Below are 20,696 nucleotides of genomic sequence, written 5' to 3'. Positions count from 1 at the left end.
TAAGCCTGATATGAAACATCATTGGAGAGAAGCGCTGTTGAACTCCAGCTTATAGCCCTGGGAAATTAGGTCCCTTACCCAGGTATCCTGGCAGGATCTGTCCCAGATGCTGCTGAAGTGGTGCAGATGAGCTCCCACCTCGAGGTCCCCTCGGGGTGGGTAGGCACCATCATGCTGAGGCTTTTGTGGAAGCTGCACTGGTGCTTGGTACCTGGGAAACAGCAGCAACTGGTTTTCTTGACTTACCTCTGGTGCCTCGTGCCGCATTGGAGGCACCTCAGTCTCTTGATCTGAACCTAGTGGTCCGAAAGGACTGGTTGGACGGCCCTGGGTAGGAACGCCTAGCCGGCGGGGCCCCTGAGGGGAGAAACGTGGATTTTCCTGCAGTAACCTTAGAAATCCATGTATTTAATTCAACCCCGAAGAGCCACTCCCCTGAGAAAGGTAAATACTCAACACTGCGCATGTAATCTGCGTCCACAATCCACTGACGCATCCCCAAAGCTCTGCGCGCTGACACTGCCATGGTAGTAGTCCTAGCATTAATAGTGCCTATTTCCTTGAGAGAGTCACACAACACGCGTGCAGTGTCTTGAATGTGTTTGAGGAGTGTCACCGTAGTGACCAGGGGCATATCCCCCGCAAAGACCTCTTAAAGTTGAGTCGCCCAGGTATGGATGGCATGAGACACCCAGCAATCCGCTATCACAGGTCTTTGTGATACACCAGCCGCTGTGTAAATAGACTTTACTGTAATTTCTAATTTTCCTGTCCCCAGGGTCTTTGAGCTGAAAAGACTCAGGGGCAGGCAGTACCACCTTCTTAGAGGCGGGAGACTGAGACATCAACGGCTGGGGGTTCTTCCTACCTTCTGGTGTAAATGGGAAAGAGCGTGAAAACTTCCTTGTAACCTGATATCTTTTTTCAGGAGTTTTCCAGGCTTGTTTAAAAACCTTGTCTAGTTCCATAGAATCAGGGAAGGTTATGTTAAGCTTCTTCTGCTCTAGGAAAAACGATTGCGGTGCAGCAGCGTCTTCCAAAGGTATTTTTAATACATCCCTGATAGCAAGAATAAGGGGCTCAATACCCTGTGCAGAAGTGGAATCTTCTATATTAGGTTCCAAATCCTCCCCCTCCTCCTGAATATCCTCATCAGATTCTGAGAGTAGAGCAGGCAGTCTACGTTTAAGAGGCCCTGAACCAGTGAGGGGGGGCTGTCTTTCATCAGCCTTAGCAGAGAGGTCTGCAACAGCCTGTTGCAGTTGTTGTTGTGTTGTCTGTTTATTAGCATTGAGCTGAGATGACATGTCTGCCATCATAGCCTTTATGGCACTGAGCCAGGATGGCTCCTGACCCTCAGCCCCCAGTCTCCACACTAACTTGGGAAGACTGACTGCATTGGTCACACGATAGGGAACCAGTTCAAAAAGGGGAGAATCTGGTGTGACAAACCTTGCATACTGCGTGTTTGACCATAATTACAGTAACAACACTCATTACTTGTCCTATTCAGGACATTAGATTGTGTACAATAGCGGCTCTCCCCCTTGTAACACACCCCTGTACCAGTTTCCTGTGTACCCCGGAGTGTCTGGAGGAGCAGTGTGTCCTTGCTGCTGCAGCGCTGGGCAGAGGAAGGCGCCAAAATGCAGCTGGTCCCGCTAAGAGAAAGCTCCGCCCCCTATAATGGCGCCAGAGCTAGAGAGAATATTTATACTGGCAAAGTCTCCCTATCATGTGCAAACATCACAGAGGCTGCTAGTTTGCACTACCGCTGCCAGTGTACACAGGGGGGAGCTATAGCCGGTCCCCCTCTGGAGGGTCCCGTATGCCGCCCCTGCGTTTTGCAGCACCCTAGCGGGGCCCCCGATTTGTACTCACCACTGATATCACCTTCAGGCTTTGTTAGGGGTGTACAGCTTGCTGCGATAGTGACCCCGGAACTGACAACCTCTCAGGACGGTGGTCCTGCAGCAGGGAAGCTGCTCTGACACCTTACAGAGGTCGGTGACCAACAACTCCCCCTCCCCCCTAACTCCCACGGTGCAGGTATACTGTTGCCCAGACAGTATACCTAAAATAATAAAGTTTAAAAGAAACTGAAGAAAAATCCTCTGGAGCTCCCAGAGTGTGCATCCTCTCCTGAGGGCACTTTTTTCTAAACTGCCTGTGGGAGTGGGCATAGAGGGGAGGAGCCAGCACACCCAGTCTAAGAAATTTAAAGTGCACTGGCTCCTTTCGACCCCTTCTATACTCAATCGTATTAAGGGAACCCCAGTATCCCTTATGGATGCGAGAGAAAGTAAGATTTTACTCACCGGTAAATCTATTTCTCGTAGTCCGTAGTGGATGCTGGGGACTCCGTAAGGACCATGGGGAATAGACGGGCTCTGCAGGAGACTGGGCACTCTAAAGAAAGATTTAGTACTATCTGGTGTGCACTGGCTCCTCCCTCTATGCCCCTCCTCCAGACCTCAGTTAAGGAAACTGTGCCCGGAAGAGCAGACATTATAAGGAAAGGATTTTGGAATCCCGGGTAAGACTCATACCAGCCACACCAATCACACCGTATAACTTGTGATACACTTATCCAGTCAACAGTATGAACAACAACAGGGCATCAAACAATGGATGCCAACATAATATAACCCATTATTAAGCAATAACTATATACACGTATTGCAGAAAGTCCGCACTAGGGACGGGCGCCCAGCATCCACTACGGACTACAAGAAATAGATTTACCGGTGAGTAAAATCTTATTTTCTCTAACGTCCTAGTGGATGCTGGGGACTCTGTAAGGACCATGGGGATTATACCAAAGCTCCCAAACGGGCGGGAGAGTGCGGATGACTCTGCAGCACCGAATGGGCAAACTCAAAGTCCTCCTCAGCCAGGGTATCAAACTTGTAGAACTTGTAGAATGTGTTTGAACCCAATCAAGTAGCAGCTCGGCAAAGCTGTAATGCCGAGACCCCTCGGGCAGCTGCCCAAGAAGAGCCCACCTTCCTTGTGGAATGGGCTTTCACTGATTTTGGATGCGGCAATCCAGCCGCAGAATGAGCCTGCTGAATCGTGTTACAGATCCAGCGGGCAACGGTTTGCTTTGAAGCAGGAGCACCCAACTTGTTGGGGGCATACAGGATAAACAGCGAGTCAGTTTTCCTGACTCCAGCCGTTCTGGCTACATAAATCTTCAAAGCCCTGACTACATCTAGTAACCTGGAATCCTCCAAGTCACGAGTAGCCGCAGGCACTACAATAGGTTGGTTCAAATGAAAAGATGACACCACCTTTGGCAGAAATTGGGGACGAGTCCGCAATTCTGCCCTGTCCATATGAAAAACCAGATAGGGGCTTTTACATGACAAAGCCGCCAATTCTGACACACGCCTAGCCGAAGCTAAGGCCAATAGCATGACCACCTTCCACGTGAGATACTTTAGCTCCACGGTCTTAAGTGGTTCAAACCAGTGGGATTTCAGGAAACCCAACACCACGTTGAGATCCCAAGGTGCCACTGGTGGCACAAAAGGGGGCTGAATATGCAGCACTCCCTTAACAAACGTCTGAACTTCAGGAAGAGACGCCAGTTCCTTTTGAAAGAAAATAGATAGGGCCGAAATCTGGACCTTTATGGATCCCAACTTCAAGCCCATAGTCACTCCAGACTGTAGAAAGTGCAGAAATCTGCCCAGTTGGAATTCCTTTGTAGGGGCCTTCCTGGCCTCACACCAAGCAACATATTTTCGCCATATGCGGTGATAATGTTTTGCTGTCACGTCCTTCCTAGCCTTTATCAGCGTAGGAATAACTTCCTCCAGAATGCCTTTTTCCGCTAGGATCCGGCGTTCAACCGCCATGCCGTCAAACGCAGCTGCGGTAAGTCTTGGAACAGGCAGGGCCCCTGTTGCAACAGGTCCTGTCTGAGAGGCAGAGGCCATGGGTCCTCTGTGAGCATTTCTTGCAGAGGCGGGTACCAAGACCTTCTTGGCCAATCCGGAACAATGAGTATTGTTCTCACTCCTCTTCTTCTTACGATTCTCAGCACCTTGGGTATGAGAGGAAGAGGAGGAAACACATAGACCGACTGGAACACCCACGGTGTTACCAGGGCGTCCACAGCTATCGCCTGAGGGTCTCTTGACCTGGCGCAATACCGTTGTAGCTTTTTGTTGAGACGGGACGCCATCATGTCTACCTGTGGCAGTTCCCATCGATTTGTAATCTGAATGAAGACTTCGTGATGAAATCCCCACTCTCCCGGGTGAAGGTCGTGCCTGCTGAGGAAGTCTGCTTCCCAGTTGTCCACCCCCGGAATGAACACTGCTGACAGTGCTTGCACGTGATTCTCCGCCCACCGAAGAATCCTGGTGGCTTCCGCCATCGCGACTCTGCTTCTTGTGCCGCCCTGGCGGTTTACATGAGCCACCGCGGTGATGTTGTCTGACTGAATCAGCACCGGTTGGTTGCGAAGCAGGGGCTCCGCTTGACTCAGGGCGTTGAATATGGCCCTTAGTTCCAGGATATTGATGTGCAGACAAGCCTCCTGACTTGACCACAACCCTTGGAAGTTTCTTCCCTGAGTGACTGCCCCCCACCCTCGGAGGCTCGCATCCGTGGTCACCAGGACCCAGTCCTGTATGCCGAACCTGCGGCCCTCGAGAAGGTGAGCACTCTGTAGCCACCACAGAAGAGACACCCTGGCCCTGGGGGACAGGGTGATCACCCGATGCATCTGAAGATGCGATCCGGACCATTTGTCCAACAGATCCCATTGAAAGATCCTCGCATGGAACCTGCCGAAGGGAATGACTTCGTACGATGCCACCATCTTTCCCAGGACTCGCGTGCAGTGATGTACCGACACCTGTTTCGGTTTTAAGAGGTCTCTGACTAGAGTCACAAGCTCTTGAGCCTTCTCCGTCGGGAGAAACACCTTCTTCTGGTCTGTGTCCAGAATCATGCCCAGAAAGGGCAGACGCGTCGTAGCAATCAGCTGCGACTTTGGGATATTCAGAATCCAGCCATGCTGTTGCAACACTTCCTGAGAGTGCGCTACGCTGATCTGCAACTGCTCCCTTGACCTCGCCTTTATGAGGAGATCGTCCAAGTATGGGATAACTGTGACTCCTTGCTTTCTCAGTATCACCATCATTTCTGCCATTACCTTGGTAAATATTCTCGGTGCCGTGGAGAGCCCAAACGGCAACGTCTGGAATTGGTAATGACAGTCCTGTACCACAAATCTGAGGTACTCCTGATGAGGCGGATAAATGGGGACATGCAAGTAAGCGTCCTTGATGTCCAGAGACACCATAAAATCTCCCTCTTCCAGGCTTGCAATGACCGCCCTGAGCGATTCCATTTTGAACTTGAATCTTTTCAGATAAATGTTCAGGGACTTTAAATTTAATATAGGTCTGACCGAACCGTCCGGTTTCGGTACCAAACATTGTGGAATAGTATCCCTTTCCCTGTTGAAGAAGGGGAACCTTTACCACCACCTGCTGGAGAAATAGCTTGTGAATTGCCGCTACCACTACTTCCCTTTCTATGGGGGAAGCTGGCAGGGCCGATTTTAGGTAACGTTGAGGGGGCATCACCTCGAATTCCAGCTTGTATCCCTGAGACACAATTTGTATAGCCCAGGGATCCACCTGTGAGCGAACCCACTGGTGGCTGAAATGTCGGAGACGCGCCCCCACCGCTCCTGGCTCCACCCGTGGAGCCCCAGCGTCATGCGGTGGATTTAGTGGAAGCCGGGGAGGACTTCTGTTCCTGGGAACTAGCTGTAAGGTGCAGCTTTTTTCCTCTACCCCTGCCTCTAGCAAGAAAGGAAGCACCTCTGACCTTCTTGCTTCTTTGTGCGCGAAAGGACTGCATTTGGTAATACGGTGCTTTCTTAGGTTGTGAGGGAATATATGGCAAAAAGTTTGACTTCCCAGCAGTAGCTGTGGAAACCAGGTCCGAGAGACCGTCCCCAAACAATTCCTCACCCTTGTAAGGCAACACCTCCATGTGTTTTTTGGAGTCGGCATCACCTGTCCACTGCCGAGTCCACAGGACCCTCCTGGCAGAAATGGACATTGCATTAATTCTAGAGCCCAGTAGGCAAATGTCCCTCTGGGCATCCCTCATATATAGGACAGTGTCTTTTATATGCCCCAGGGTCAGCATAATGGTATCCCTGTCCAAGGTATCCATTTCCTCAGACAGATTATCTGTCCACGCTGCTACAGCACTACACATCCACGCCGACGCAATTGCCGGCCTCAGTAGAGTCCCTGAATGTGTATAAACAGATTTCAGGATACTTTCCTGCTTTCTATCTGCAGGATCCTTTAGGGCGGCCGTATCCTGTGACGGCAGGGCCACCTTCTTAGATAAGCGTGTGAGAGCTTTATCTACCCTAGGGGAGGATTCCCAGCGCACATTGTCCTCTGGCAGGAAAGGGTACGCCATAAGTAACCTTTTGGAAATCAGGACTTTCTTATCTGGGGAATCCCACGCTCTTTCACATAACTCATTTAACTCAGTTGAAGGGGGAAAATTCACCTCTTGCTTTTTCTTCCCATACATATAAACCCTCTTGTCAGGGACAGGGTTCACCTCTGATATGTGTAAAACATCCTTCATCGCTATAATCATGTAGCGTATAGCTTTTGTCATTTTCGGTTGCAATTTTGCATCATCGTCGTCGACACTGGAGTCAGAATCCGTGTCGACATCTGTGTCAACCATTTTGGATAGTGGGCGCTTTTGAGACCCTGAGGGCCTCTGCGCTGTAGGATCAGGCATGGGTTGAGACCCTGACTGCCCGAGGTATCAGCTTTATCCAACCTTTTATGTAAGGAGTTTACATTATCATTTAACACCTTCCACATATCCATCCAATCAGGTGTCGGCACCGTCGGCGGCGACACGTCAGTCAACTGCACTTGCTCTGCCTCCACATAGCCCTCTTCGTCAAACATGTCGACACATGCGTACCGACACACCACACACATAGGGGAAGCTCTAAATGAGGACAGGACCCCCACAAGGCCTTTTGGAGAGACAGAGAGAGAGTATGCCAGCACACACCCCAGCGCTATATAACCCAGGGATTACACAGTAACTTAGTGTTTATCCCGTAGCTGCTGTATATGATTAATGCGCCTAAATTTATGTGCCCCCCCCCCCCCTCTCTTTTTTACCCTTCTACCGTGATTCTGCAGGGGAGAGCTTGGGGAGCTTCCTCTCAGCGGAGCTGTGGAAGGAAAATGGCGCTGGCGAGTGCTGAGGAAGAAGGCCCCGCCCCCTCAGCGGCGGGCTTCTGTCCCGGTCCCGCGATTTTGTGTAAAAATAATGGCGGGGGCTCATGCATATAACAGTGTCCAACTGTCTATATGCAGCTTTCGCCAGGAGGTATCAATTGCTGCCAAGGGCGCCCCACCCCCCCCTGCGCCCTGCACCCTACAGTGACCGGAGTGTGTGGGTTAGTGTGGGCGCAATGGCGCACAGCTGCAGTGCTGTGCGCTACCTCATGTGAAGACAGGAGTCTTCTGCCGCCGATTTCGATGTCTTCTCCGCTTCTGCTGGCTTCTGTCTTCTGGCTCTGCGAGGGGGACGGCGGCGCGGCTCCGGGAACGGACGACAAGGTCAGGTCCTGTGTTCGATCCCTCTGGAGCTAATGGTGTCCAGTAGCCTAAGAAGCGCAACCTAGCCGCAGTTAGTAGGTTTGCTTCTCTCCCCTCAGTCCCACGTAGCAGAGAGTCTGTTGCCAGCAGAAGCTCTCTGAAAATAAAAAACCTAACTAAAATACTTTCTTATTAGCAAGCTCAGGAGAGCTCACTAAAAGCACCCAGCTCTCTCCGGGCACAGATTCTAACTGAGGTCTGGAGGAGGGGCATAGAGGGAGGAGCCAGTGCACACCAGATAGTACTAAATCTTTCTTTAGAGTGCCCAGTCTCCTGCGGAGCCCGTCTATTCCCCATGGTCCTTACGGAGTCCCCAGCATCCACTAGGACGTTAGAGAAATAGAGGATAAAATTAATATGAAATTAGCACAGAATAGGCTTAGGATTCATATAAAATGTTCCTGCTTATCACTTAACTGTATCCTCGCTTACAAAGATCATGTAACCCCCCTCAAAAAAATTAAAATAAAAACTGCCCGTTTTGTTTCCTATATTGTAAATTACAACACTAATTTAATGTCATAATAAAAAGGAGAAGCTCACCAAAAGATTTTTCGAGACATGGGAAAGTAACATACATACCCTCTCCCACTCACATAAGGAACAGTGTTTTAGGAATACGCTATTGCCACCATTGTGGAACGTGACACTTACTCCTGGTGTGTGTTATACTGTATTTATATTGCAAGGACTTATTTGATGCTATGTATTTGTCATGCTTCAATATAGAAAACAGATTGAAAAAAAAAAAATATGTAAAAAGGTAAAAATTAACTACAGAATATTCCATATTAGTTTACTACATTTCTGTTACACACCAGAAACACTGGTTGGGGTTTACTGGTTTGGGTTTCTATTGAAATGTGATTAAAAAATATATAAACTGGAAAAAAAAAAATGTGTCTATAAATGTAGGTGTTTTTCCTTTTAAATATAGTACTGTACTTACAATTACTTTGAGTCATATTGGGAGAAACGTGCTATACAAATCACATTGTTATTATAACTCATATTGGCGTAACATTTATAAATCAGCAGGTGCTGCAAACATCCAGAATTTTCACAATGTTACCAAGAGTCGTGGAGGACAGACAAATGCTGGCCATTACCTGCACTGGGCCCTCTTCTTGTTCTCCTTGGCCCGCACTCTTCACCTTGCTGGATGCTTTATTCTGCACACCAAGATCCTCATCCTCATCAGTGTTTACAATATCACGATAGAATAAAGATATGTCAAAACCACCAGTTTTCTCAAGATTCATGAGATCCAAGAAGATCCCTGAAAACGTCATAAACTTAAGTCAAGCTCGGGTAAGACATTTATTACTCTGTATGAAAGCTAGGTCCCCACAGCTACCCAAACATTTTAGGACGTCACCTAGAAATAGTAATACACTTCAACTCATAGGATGAATCAAGCCCTACTTCAGTTTTAAGGTTCACGTGTTCATTCTTCATTTATCTGCTGTAAATGTCCATATGCCCATACACTGCTCCAAACACAGATTCAGGCATACAATGCATAACAGTCAAGTATCACCACACTTTGGGACTATTGCCACATTAGTAAACAATACAAGCTGACCCTTACCAGTGTCACGCAGGTCCTTTGCCTTGATTCTTGCCTGCGTTGTTTTGGCAGCATCATTGGAATGTGGAATGGAGGAACCGCATCCCAGCATCCATAGCAGCGCCGGGCAGCCAATACAGAAGGAGAGGGGGATGCTGCAGCGGCGCTTACTACCAATCAAATAGCGCTGCTGCGGCTCCCTGCTCCCCCTCCCTCCTCCTCCTTGAACCCGGCGCTGGTCTCTTCTCCCTCCAGCCGCGCACGGTGCACACAGAGGCGGCATGTAATGAGTCAATTTGACTCATTACATGCCGCTGGCCGTTGCGCCCTCAGGGCAACTGCGCTGTGTGCCAAGCCCACTTGGCACACACGTAGTTACGGCCCTGATATCCATACTTGGCCACAGGTGACTTAATTAGTACCTCAGTCACTATGGTTTAACCATCTGTGCTGAGTCATGAATATACTTAAAACCTGGAATGTTAGTGCTCCTTGAAGACAGAGTTTGGGAACTACTGCTATAGGTAATTTGACTGCACTACCATTTTGTTCATCTACTGAACACATATTTATGCTGACATTTATATTGCACATTAATAATATTCTGTGCTCCAGTATTGGTTTGCGCCATCTTTTTCATGGCCTCACAGTGGCTAAAGAGGTGTTGCTAAGACACCATTGGATTTAGCTCAAACCTCTGCAAATACATAATTAGGGGTATATTCAATTGAAGTCGAAAGCTGCCGTCTGTCGAAAAGACGGCAGTTTTTGCCATTTTTAGGTCGGAAGAGGTTTCCTACCTATTCAATATAACCCCAAATTATTCGACAAGTCGAGGAATTCGGCTTGTCGAAAAGCACGTGGATCGTCGAAATAGCTGCCGATTCGCATGCTTCTGACGAAAACGGGTTTCGACCATCTCGATCTGACTTTAAAAACAGTCGGATTGAGATGAGGAAGCCGAGAGGAGGAGAGGGGGAGACCAGCGGGCAGACGGGGGAGAGCCGCGCTACAGCAGGGGCACAGCGTGACCAGAGGATGTGTCACAGCCGCCACTCACAGCAGCGTCCACCCGGCTCCAGCAAGCGAGACCTGCTGGAGCCAGGTGGACGCTGCCGTGAGCTGCGGCTGTGACACATCCTCCGGCTACGCTGCTATAGCCGCTGCTGTAGCGCTATTCTCCCCCGTCTGCCCGCGGCTCTCCCCCGTCTCAGCACCCACATCTCAATCCGACTTTTGTTAAAGTCGAATTGAGATGGCATTGAATAGCCCTTGTCGGATCCATTCCGACAAATGAATGTCGGAATAGACCCGACTTCAATTGAATATACCCCTTAGAATGCGGTATTCCAGTGATTAGAGGCCAGGATCCAACTTAAATCAGAGAGTTCAGTTTCAGTAATAGGAATACATGGATGACAATCATAATTTGACATTTATAAAAGTTATGTTAAATCTTTTTCTTCACAGCATCCATTTTAACCATTTCAGAACCTTTGGATCAGGTAGGTAGTGTTTACTCGAAGCTTCTTTCACAGGGCGCTGCACCCTGCCCCTTTTCTGAGTGACAGACTGCGCCCTGCCCGTTTGTGCCCGCCCTTCCAAGGACTGCCTTCTCCCCGTCCCCGCCGCGCTGTCACTTCTCCCCGTCCCACTGTCACTTCCACTTCTCCCCGTCCCCGCCGCACTGTTACTCCTCCCCCTGCCTTACTGATAGCTCTCAGCTGAAGGCGGAGACTGGGTCAGCGTGCAGCGGGGAGGAGCAGCCAATCAGAGCCTGCGGTGTCTCCCGCCAGTCCTCCGGCATGGTTTGATTCTCCCTCACCATGGCGCTGCGCGCTGACCTGGTCTCCGCCGTCAGCATCAAGAGACCGGCCCCGCTGACCCGGCACAGCGCCCTCCTCCGCAACGGTGAGTGCCGCTCTGCAAATGCCCTGTGCCCGTCCTCCCCTCCCTCCTAGTGCTCTCTCCCTGATGCAGTGTGCCTCAGTGCTCTCTCCCTGGTGCAGTGTGCCTCAGTGCTCTTTCCCTGGTGCAGTGTGCCTCAGTGCTCTCTCCCTGGTGCAGTGTGCCTCAGTGCTCTCTCCCTGGTGCAGTGTGCCTCAGTGCTCTCTCCCTGGTGCAGTGTGCCTCAATGCTCTCTCCCTGGTGCAGTGTGCCTCAATGCTCTGTGTTTAACGTGCTCTGCCTGGCGCAATGTGTATAACGTGCTCTGCCTGGCGCAATGTGTATAACGTGCTCTGCCTGGCGCAATGTGTATAACGTGCTCTGCCTGGCGCAATGTGTATACTGTGCTCTGCCTGGCGCAATGTGTATAGCGTGCTCTGCCTGGCGCAATGTGTATAGCGTGCTCTGCCTGGCGTAATGTGTATAGCGTGCTCTATCTGGCGCAGTGTGTATAACGTGTTCTACCTGACGCAATGTGTATAGCGTGCTCTATTTGGCGTAATGTGTATAATGTGCTCTATCTGGTGCAGTGTGTATAACGTGTTCTACCTGGCGCAGTGTGTATAGGAGGTTCTACCTGGTGCAATGTGTATAAGCGGCACTATTGTGTGGTATAGTGTGATTTGGTACTATTATATGGTCACGCCCCTTCCCCATGAAACAACGCCCCTAAATTTTTGCTGTGCGCCTTCGGCGCGCACTGTCCATGTCTTCACCTATAGGAATGGGAGCACCAAGCATTATAGTATGTACCTAATTTTGCCCTTCAAACTTAAAAATGTGCACTCACGAATGAAAAATGTGCCCTCACGAATGAAAAATGTGCCCTCACGAATGAAAAATGTGCCCTCCCCGTGATCAGCACCCTGCTTTAAAAAAATCCTAGAGTGAACAATAGGTACGAATATACTAAAAGATGTCTGAAAGTAAACTGTGTTTTTTTATTAAACCATGTATGCATCTTTAGTTGAATTAATCCTTGTCGAACCACAGGGCAAGCTGGCAATTGTGGTTCTCCAAAGTATAAAAAAAAAATCTTTTTTTTTCTTTCTTTTTTTTACATTTGTTCCCATAACCCAAGTGTATCAGGTAGCGCCAGGACTGGTTATACCCATGAGGGGGACCGCACGCATTTTTGCAGACTGAACAGTCTTGTCAACTGGACTGGTTCTATCTGAAACTATGGTGGGGGGACCCCCACACTACTAGTACCCGCTCTATCCCCTCTGGTTCCACTAACCAAGACTGGCAAAACCCTGTGCTGGTTACCCCCAAATCAGAGGGAACCCACTATGGCATTCCTAGAGAAACCAGCACTAGTCTAAAAGTGCCAGTGCTGGCTAAAAGGTGGCAGGCCCAACATGCATTTTTTCTCTTTATATTGTTTCTGCTTTTATGTTTTAACATGCGAATGTAGGCTGACAGTGTCCACCTACTTCTGTGACATAAGAAATGACATCCAAGTTCTCTTACCACTATGTTCTGCTTCTCCATCTCCCACATCTTCACCTTCATCTCCCTCCTCATTGGCATAGTAGGAACCCCATTCTGGCATGCTTACGGATGTCTGGAAGGAATGCATATATTAAAGTACCGTATGTAAATAAAATTTAGGCTACATAAGTGAAATGAAAATTTACAAAGTGGGAAAAACACAAGATCTGCATGCATAGCGATTCCAGAACAAAGAGGAAACCATAGCCTGACATTGTGTTGTTACTAAGTTAAAAGACAGGACGAACGCTAGAAAACAGCATTTCTTCAAGCAACAATTTGCAACATATGCAACGTCATGCTTATACTGCTCTGAAATAATTAAAGGCTTTGACAGCATGCTGGTTAGTAACTGCCCCGAGGTCTTTTACTGTACAACCATTGAAGCAAGATTTGTTAACTAACAGCAGTTAAAGAAGCGTCCTTCCTCAACTACCATCCGTATGTAATGATTCACGCACACAGGGCGCAGGAGAGCTGCAAGTTCCTGTGTGACTCGGCCAGCTATGAGCGTGTTTTAAAAAAAAAATGCATCTTAATTTGCATCGCTATGAAAATAAGACGCAGTACAATGCGAGGGATGCGTTTGGCATCCCAGCGGCCTCTGTAGGTGCTGGGCTTCCTCCAAGCTCTTTCACAGCGTGAATGGATGCCGCGCGCATGTGCACAGCATCTTTACACGCTGGGAGGGCAGGAAGCTGGCGGCTGTTCTAGCAGGACGCCGCAGAAAGGACAGGGCAGATTTTGCGCTTAAAAAAAAAAAAAATCGGGCAGGGTGCGGCGCCCTGCTAAAACAGCCTAGAGTGAACCCTACGCCCTACAGCAAGTGACTGACATGCCATGAAAGGTGTAGCTAACAGATTTTTCTTTAAAACTTGCATCGAAGAAGCAGCAAAACACCACTCTCTGTGTACTAGAGACGCTGGGCTGCGACTTCAACTGTACAGGAATTCTAAGCATGTAAAATGATGCAGTTGAACTTGGCGTGGGACAAAATCTGCGGCCACTGCATCAGAGCCCTTGTTACATAGATTCAGACTTGTCACACACAAACATACATATGTTGTGTACATCAAACTGATTTGTGCACGCCAACGAAGTAGTTCTGTCGCTCCCAGTAGTGTTACTCATACGAAGTTCTCACATTTTGTGTGAGAAAGACGCTCTGCGAGCTGGCGCACCAAGATGGGTGTTTGCCGCGACTTAAACATCAGTGTATGAGGACACACCTATAGGCAATGCCTGGTTAATATTATCAAACTGAAGTAGTCTTTATAGAAAATGAATCTGGGAGATATTTATGTATTCCCACATGTCATTCTAACTTTATACTGAATTAAATTTGGAAAAGGAGATTTAAGGTAGACTTACCATAGTTAAATCTCTTTCTGCGAGGTACACTGGATTCCACAGGGAATAACATTGGGGTGTAGAGTTGGATCTTGATCCAGAGGCACCAACAGGCAGCTTTGACTGTTCCCAGGATGCATTGCACCGCCTCCTCTATAACCCACCTCCAGGCACTGGAGCTCAGTTTCGTTAACCAGTCCAATGCAGTAGCAGGTAAAAAAGACGGTAGATATTAATCACATAGACCCACATTCTCACGACAGGAGAAGGGACTAGCGGCTAATGCCACACAAACCCAAAGAAGTACGTCAATGTGGGCGCCCTGTGGAATCCAGTGTACCTCTCAGAAAGAGATTTAAACTATGGTAAGTCTACCATAAATCTCATTTTCTGCAGCGGGGTACAGTGGTATTCCACAGGGAAAAACATTGGTGATGTCCTAAAGCAGTTCCTCATGAGAGGGGACGCACTGTAGTGGGTACAAGAACCCGGCGTCCAAAGGAAGCATCCTGGGAGGCGGAAGTATCAAAGGCATAGAACCTGATGAACGTGTTCACGGAGGACCATGTAGCCGCCTTGCACAATTGTTCAGCGGACGCACCACGGCGGGCCACCCAAGAAGGTCCAGCAGAACGAGTAGAATGGGCTTTGATAGCAGCAGGAGCACCAAAAAGTACAAAAAGAGTATCTGACCTCCTGAGGGAGGCAGTCCTCTCTATGTAAATACGGAGAGCCCGTACCACATCCAAAGACCACTCTTTGGAGGACAAACCAGAAGAGATAAAGGCCGGAACCACAATCTCTTGGTTAAGATGAAAAGATGATACAACCTTAGTTAGATAACCAGGGCGAGTTTTAAGAACTGCCTGGTCACGGTGAAAAAATACGATTTTACACTTACCGGTAAATCTATTTCTCGTAGTCCGTAGAGGATGCTGGGACTCCGTAAGGACCATGGGGAATAGATGGGCTCCGCAGGAGACATGGGCAGTTTAAGAAAGACTTTAGACTCTGGGTCCTCCCTCTATGCCCCTCCTCCAGACCTCAGTTAGAGAAACTGTGCCCAGTGGAGATGGACAGTACGAGGAAAGGATTTTTGTTAATCCAAGGGCAAGATTCATACCAGCCACACCAATCACACCGTATAACTTGTGATAAACTACCCAGTTAACAGTATGAACAAACAACATAGTCTCGGTCCAAACCGATGAACTATAATATAACTCTTATGTAAGCAATAACTATATACAAGTCTTGCAGAAGAAGTCTGCACTTGGGACGGGCGCCCAGCATCCTCTACGGACTACGAGAAATAGATTTACTGGTAAGTGTAAAATCTTATTTTCTCTAACGTCCTAGAGGATGCTGGGACTCCGTAAGGACCATGGGGATTATACCAAAGTTTCCAAACAGGCGGGAGAGTGCGGATGAGTCTGCAGCACCGATTGAGCAAACATGAGGTCCTCCTCAACCAGGGTATCAAACTTATAGAACCTTGCAAAGGTGTTTGATCCGGACCAAGTAGCTGCCCGGCACAACTGTAATGCCGAGACCCCTCGGGCAGCCGCCCAAGAAGAGCCCACCTTCCTAGTGGAATGGGCCTTAACAGATTTTGGCAATGGCAATCCTGCCGAAGAATGTGTTGCTGAATCGTGTTACAGATCCAGCGAGCAATAGTCTGCTTTGAAGCAGGTGCGCCAACCTTATTGGCTGCATACAGGATAAACAGCGCCTCTGCCTTCCTGACCCTAGATGTTCTGGCCACAAATCTTCAAAGCCCTGACCACATCAAGTGACTCGGAATCCTCCAAGTCTCGGGTAGCCACAGGCACGACAATAGGTTGGTTCATATGAAAAGATGAGACCACTTTAGGCAGGAATTGAGGACGAGTTCTTAATTCTGCCCTATCCACGTGAAAAACCAGATAGGGACTTTTATATGACAAAGCCGCTAATTCCGAAACACGCCTTGCAGAAGCTAAGGCCAACAACATGACCACCTTCCAAGTGAAATATTTCAACTCCACTGTTTTGAGTGGTTCAAACCAAGGTGACTTGAGGAAACTTAATACCACGTTAAGATCCCAAGGCACCACCGGAGGTATAAAAGGAGGCTGAATATGCAGCACTCCCTTCACAAATGTCTGTACTTCAGGAAGAGAAGCCAATTATTTTGAAAGAAAATGGACAAGGCCGAAATTTAAACCTTTATGGATCCTAATTTACGCCCAAATTTACTCCTGTTTGAAGGAAGTGGAGTAAACGGCCCAAATGGAACTCCTCCGTAGGAGCAGTCCTGGCCTCACACCAAGAAACATATTTTCGCCATATGCGGTGATAATGTTTCGATGTCACGTCCTTCCTAGCCTTAATTAGGGTAGGAATGACCTCCTCTGGAATACCTTTTTCCGTTAGGATCCGGCGTTCAACCGCCATGCCGTCAAACGCAGCCGCGGTAAGTCTGGGAACAGACAGGGCCCCTGTTGCAGCAGGTCCTGCCTTAGAGGAAGAGGCCACGGATCTTCTGTGAGCAACTCTTGCAGATCCGGATACCAAGTCCTTCGTGGCCAATCTGGAACAATGAGGATTGTTCTCACTCTTCTTTGCCTTATTATTCTCAACACCTTGGGTATGAGAGACAAAGGAGGGATCACATAGACCGATCTGAACACCCATGGTATCACCAGAGCGTCTACAGCTACCGCCTGAGGGTCTCTTGACCTGGCGCAATATCGCTTTAGCTTTTTGTTGAGACGGGACGCCATCACGTCTATCTAAGGCAGTCCCCACCGACCCGCGATCTGTGTGAAGACTTCGTGATGAAGACCCCACTCTCCCGGATGCAGGTCGTGTCTGCTGAGGAAGTCCGCTTCCCAGTTGTCCATCCCTGGGATGAACACTGCCGACAGTGCGCTTACATGATTCTCCGCCCAGCAAAGAATCCTGGTTGCTTCTGCCATGGCCACTCTGCTCCTTGTGCCGCCTTGGCGGTTTACATGAGCCACTGCTGTGACATTGTCCGACTGAATCAGAAACGGTTTGTCCCGAAGTAATGCCTCTGCTTGACGTAGGCCATTGTATATGGCCCTCAACTCCAGGACGTTGATGTGGAGACAAGTCTCTAGAGTTGACCAGAGACCTTGGAAATTTCTTCCCAGTGTGACTGCTCCCCAACCTCGGAGGCTTGCGTCCATGGTCACCAGGATCCAGTCCTGAATGCCGAACCTGCGGCCTTCCAGGAGGTGAGCACTGTGCAGCCACCACAGGAGAGATATCCTGGCTCTGGGAGACGGGGTGATCCTTTGATGCATTTGTAAATGAGACCCGGACCATTTGTCCAGTAGGTCCCATTGAAAAGTCCTGCCGAAGGGGATAGCCTCGTACGACGCCACCATCTTCCCCAGGACACGTGTGCAGTGAAGCACTGAAACCTTTTTTGGCTTTAATAGGTTCCTGACCAGAGCTATGAGCTCCTGAGCCTTTTCCATCAGAAGAAAAACCTTTTTCTGTTCTGTGTCCAGAATCAGGCCCAAAAAGTAGTGATGTGCACCTGAAATTTTTCGGGGTTTTGTGTTTTGGTTTTGGGTTCGGTTCCGTGGCCGTGTTTTGGGTTCGGACGCGTTTTGGCAAAACCTCACCGAATTTTTTTTGTCGGATTCGGGTGTGTTTTGGATTCGGGTGTTTTTTTCAAAAGACCCTAAAAAACACCTTAAATCATAGAATTTGGGGGTCATTTTGATCCCATAGTATTATTAACCTCAATAACCATAATTTCCACTAATTTTCAGTCTATTCTGAACACCTCACAATATTATTTTTAGTCCTAAAATTTGCACCGAGGTCGCTGGATGGCTAAGCTAAGCGACCCTAGTGGCCGACACAAACACCTGGCCCATCTAGGAGTGGCACTGCAGTGTCACGCAGGATGGCCCTTCAAAAAAATACTCCCCAAACAGCACATGACGCAAAGAAAAAAAGAGGCGCAATGAGGTAGCTGTGTGACTAAGCTAAGCGACCCTAGTGGCCGACACAAACACCTGGCCCATCTAGGAGTGGCACTGCAGTGTCACGCAGGATGGCCCTTCAAAAAAATACTCCACAAACAGCACATGACGCAAAGAAAAATGAAAGAAAAAAGAGGTGCAAGATGGAATTGTCCTTGGGCCCTCCCACCCACCCTTATGTTGTAAAAACAGGACATGCACACTTTAACGAACCCATCATTTCAGCGACAGGGTCTGCCACACGACTGTGACTGAAATGACTGGTTGGTTTGGGCCCCCAACCAGAGCCGGCCCTAACCAATATGATGCCCTAGGCAAGATTTTGGCTGGTGCCCCCTAGCACCACCGCTGATTCCGCCTCTGACCTTGCACCTCTTTCCCAGCACCTTCACCCCTCACCCATAGCAGTCCTTATTTTGGTGTTTGTACCCCATATAACAGTTTGCACATTTGGCGCACAGCCCAAAAAGGGGTGTGTTTTTGCTGGCAAGGGGAATGGCCACACAATAGGAACCCCAATTCCAATTACGCCACACAACACTGCAACTTCATTCACATTTGATCATGCGATAGTGTTCATAATTCATATTACATCCCACAGTAGTATTACTTTACCTTATAAACGTTACTACTCACAGTAGAGCCCCTTATTCACATTACATCACACTCTATTGCTCTTTATTCACATTAAACGACACAGTAGTGCCCTTTCTATACGCAACACCACATAGTAGAGCACCTTATACACATAATGCCACACGTTAGTAATGCATTTTATACACATAATTCCACACAGTAATGCCCCTTACACATATGAGACACATTAGTAATGTCCTTATAAACATAATGCGCCTTACACATTATGACAACCTTTATTAATGCCCTTTTACACATAATGTCCCTTACACATAAGCCGCACATTATTAATGCCCTTATACACATAATGAAACACATAGTGTCCCCTACACATTTGCTGCACATTATTAGTGACCCTATACACATAATGACACACATACAGTAGTACCCTTTTATACATGTCGTACATTATTAATGCCCTTATACACATAATGACACGCATAATGCCTCTTACACATATGTTGCACATTATTAATGCATTTTTACATGACACACATAATGCTCCTTACACATATTTCGAACACTACTGCACAACCAACCCACTCACATGCACACAGCAATCACACTGCCACTAACACTGTGACCTCTGCGTCTGCTTGGATACAGATGTGTCCTCATAAATATTGCCTCAATGCTAACATCTGGCACCTTTTTTTATGAAAATGCAACTTATTTGGATTGCTATGTGGCTAGAATGCACAAGCAGCTTCTACTGATAAAAATGGTATGCGGCATGCCTATATACTGTGTGAGACTGTGGCTGTATCTGCATTATGAAATGCTACACACAGAATATAGGCATGCCGCATATCATTTTAATCAGCAGAAGCTGCTGATGCCCCTAGGCATATCAAATGCCCTAGGCAATTGCCTAGTTTGCATATGCCTATGGCCGGCTCTGCCCCCACCAAAAAAGAAGCAATCAATCTCTCCTTGCACAAACTGGCTCTACGGAAGCAAGATGTCCACCTCATCATCATCGTCCGAATCATCACCACTTTCACTGTGTACATCCCCCTCCTCACAGATTATTAATTCGTCCCCACTGGAATCCACCATCTCAGGTCCTCGTGTACTTTCTGGAGGCAATTGCTGCTGGTGAATGTCTCCATGGAGGAATTGATTATAATTCATTTTAATGAACATCATCTTCTCCACATTTTCTGGAAGTAACCTCGTACGCCGATTGCTGACAAGGTGAGCGGCGGCACTAAACACTCTTTCGGAGTACACACTGGAGGGAGGGCAACTTAGGTAGAATAAAACCAGTTTGTGCAAGGGCCTCCAAATTGCCTCTTTTTCCTGCCAGTATACGTACGGACTGTCTGACGTGCCTACTTGGATGCGGTCACTCATATAATCCTCCACCATTCTTTCAATGGTGAGAGAATCATATGCAGTGACAGTAGACGACTTGTCAGTAATCGTTGGCAGGTCCTTCAGTCCGGATCAGATGTCAGCATCAGCAGTCGCTCCAGACTGCCCTGCATCACCGCCAGCGGGTGGGCTCGGAATTCGTAGCCTTTTCCTCGCACCCCCAGTTGCGGGAGAATGTGAAGGAGGAGATGTTGACGGGTCGCGTTCCGCTTGACTTGACAATTTTGTCACCAGCAGGTCTTTGAACCTCTGCAGACTTGTGTCTGCCATAAAGAGAGATCCAAGGTAGGTTTTAAATCTAGGATCGAGCAAAGTGGCCAAAATGTAGTGCTCTGATTTCAACAGATTGACCACACATGAATCCTGGTTAAGCGAATGAAGGGCTCCATCCACAAGTCCCACATGCCTAGCGGAATCGCTCTGTTTTAGCTCCTCCTTCAATGCCTCCAGCTTCTTCTGCAAAAGCCTGATGAGGGGAATGACCTGACTCAGGCTGGCAGTGTCTGAACTGACTTCACGTGTGGCAAGTTCAAAAGGTTGCAGAACCTTGCACAACGTTGAAATCATTCTCCACTGCGCTTGAGACAGGTGCATTCCACCTCCTTTGCCTATATCATGGCCAGATGTATAGGCTTG

The 20,696-nt window shown here is 48.3% G+C and overlaps 1 pseudogene; it reads right to left on the bottom strand.

The window, feature by feature from the left end:
- Positions 1-9,364, bottom strand: part of LOC135029486 (X-ray repair cross-complementing protein 5-like) — a 127,596-nt pseudogene extending 118,232 nt beyond the window's left edge.
- Between the last annotated feature and the right edge of the window lie 11,332 nt (positions 9,365-20,696).

This window comes from Pseudophryne corroboree, unplaced genomic scaffold, assembly GCF_028390025.1.
Source record: "Pseudophryne corroboree isolate aPseCor3 unplaced genomic scaffold, aPseCor3.hap2 scaffold_488, whole genome shotgun sequence".
Lineage (NCBI taxonomy): Eukaryota > Metazoa > Chordata > Amphibia > Anura > Myobatrachidae > Pseudophryne > Pseudophryne corroboree.
Note: the sequence above shows the minus strand (reverse complement) of the source record. Positions and strands in the feature narration are given on the sequence as shown.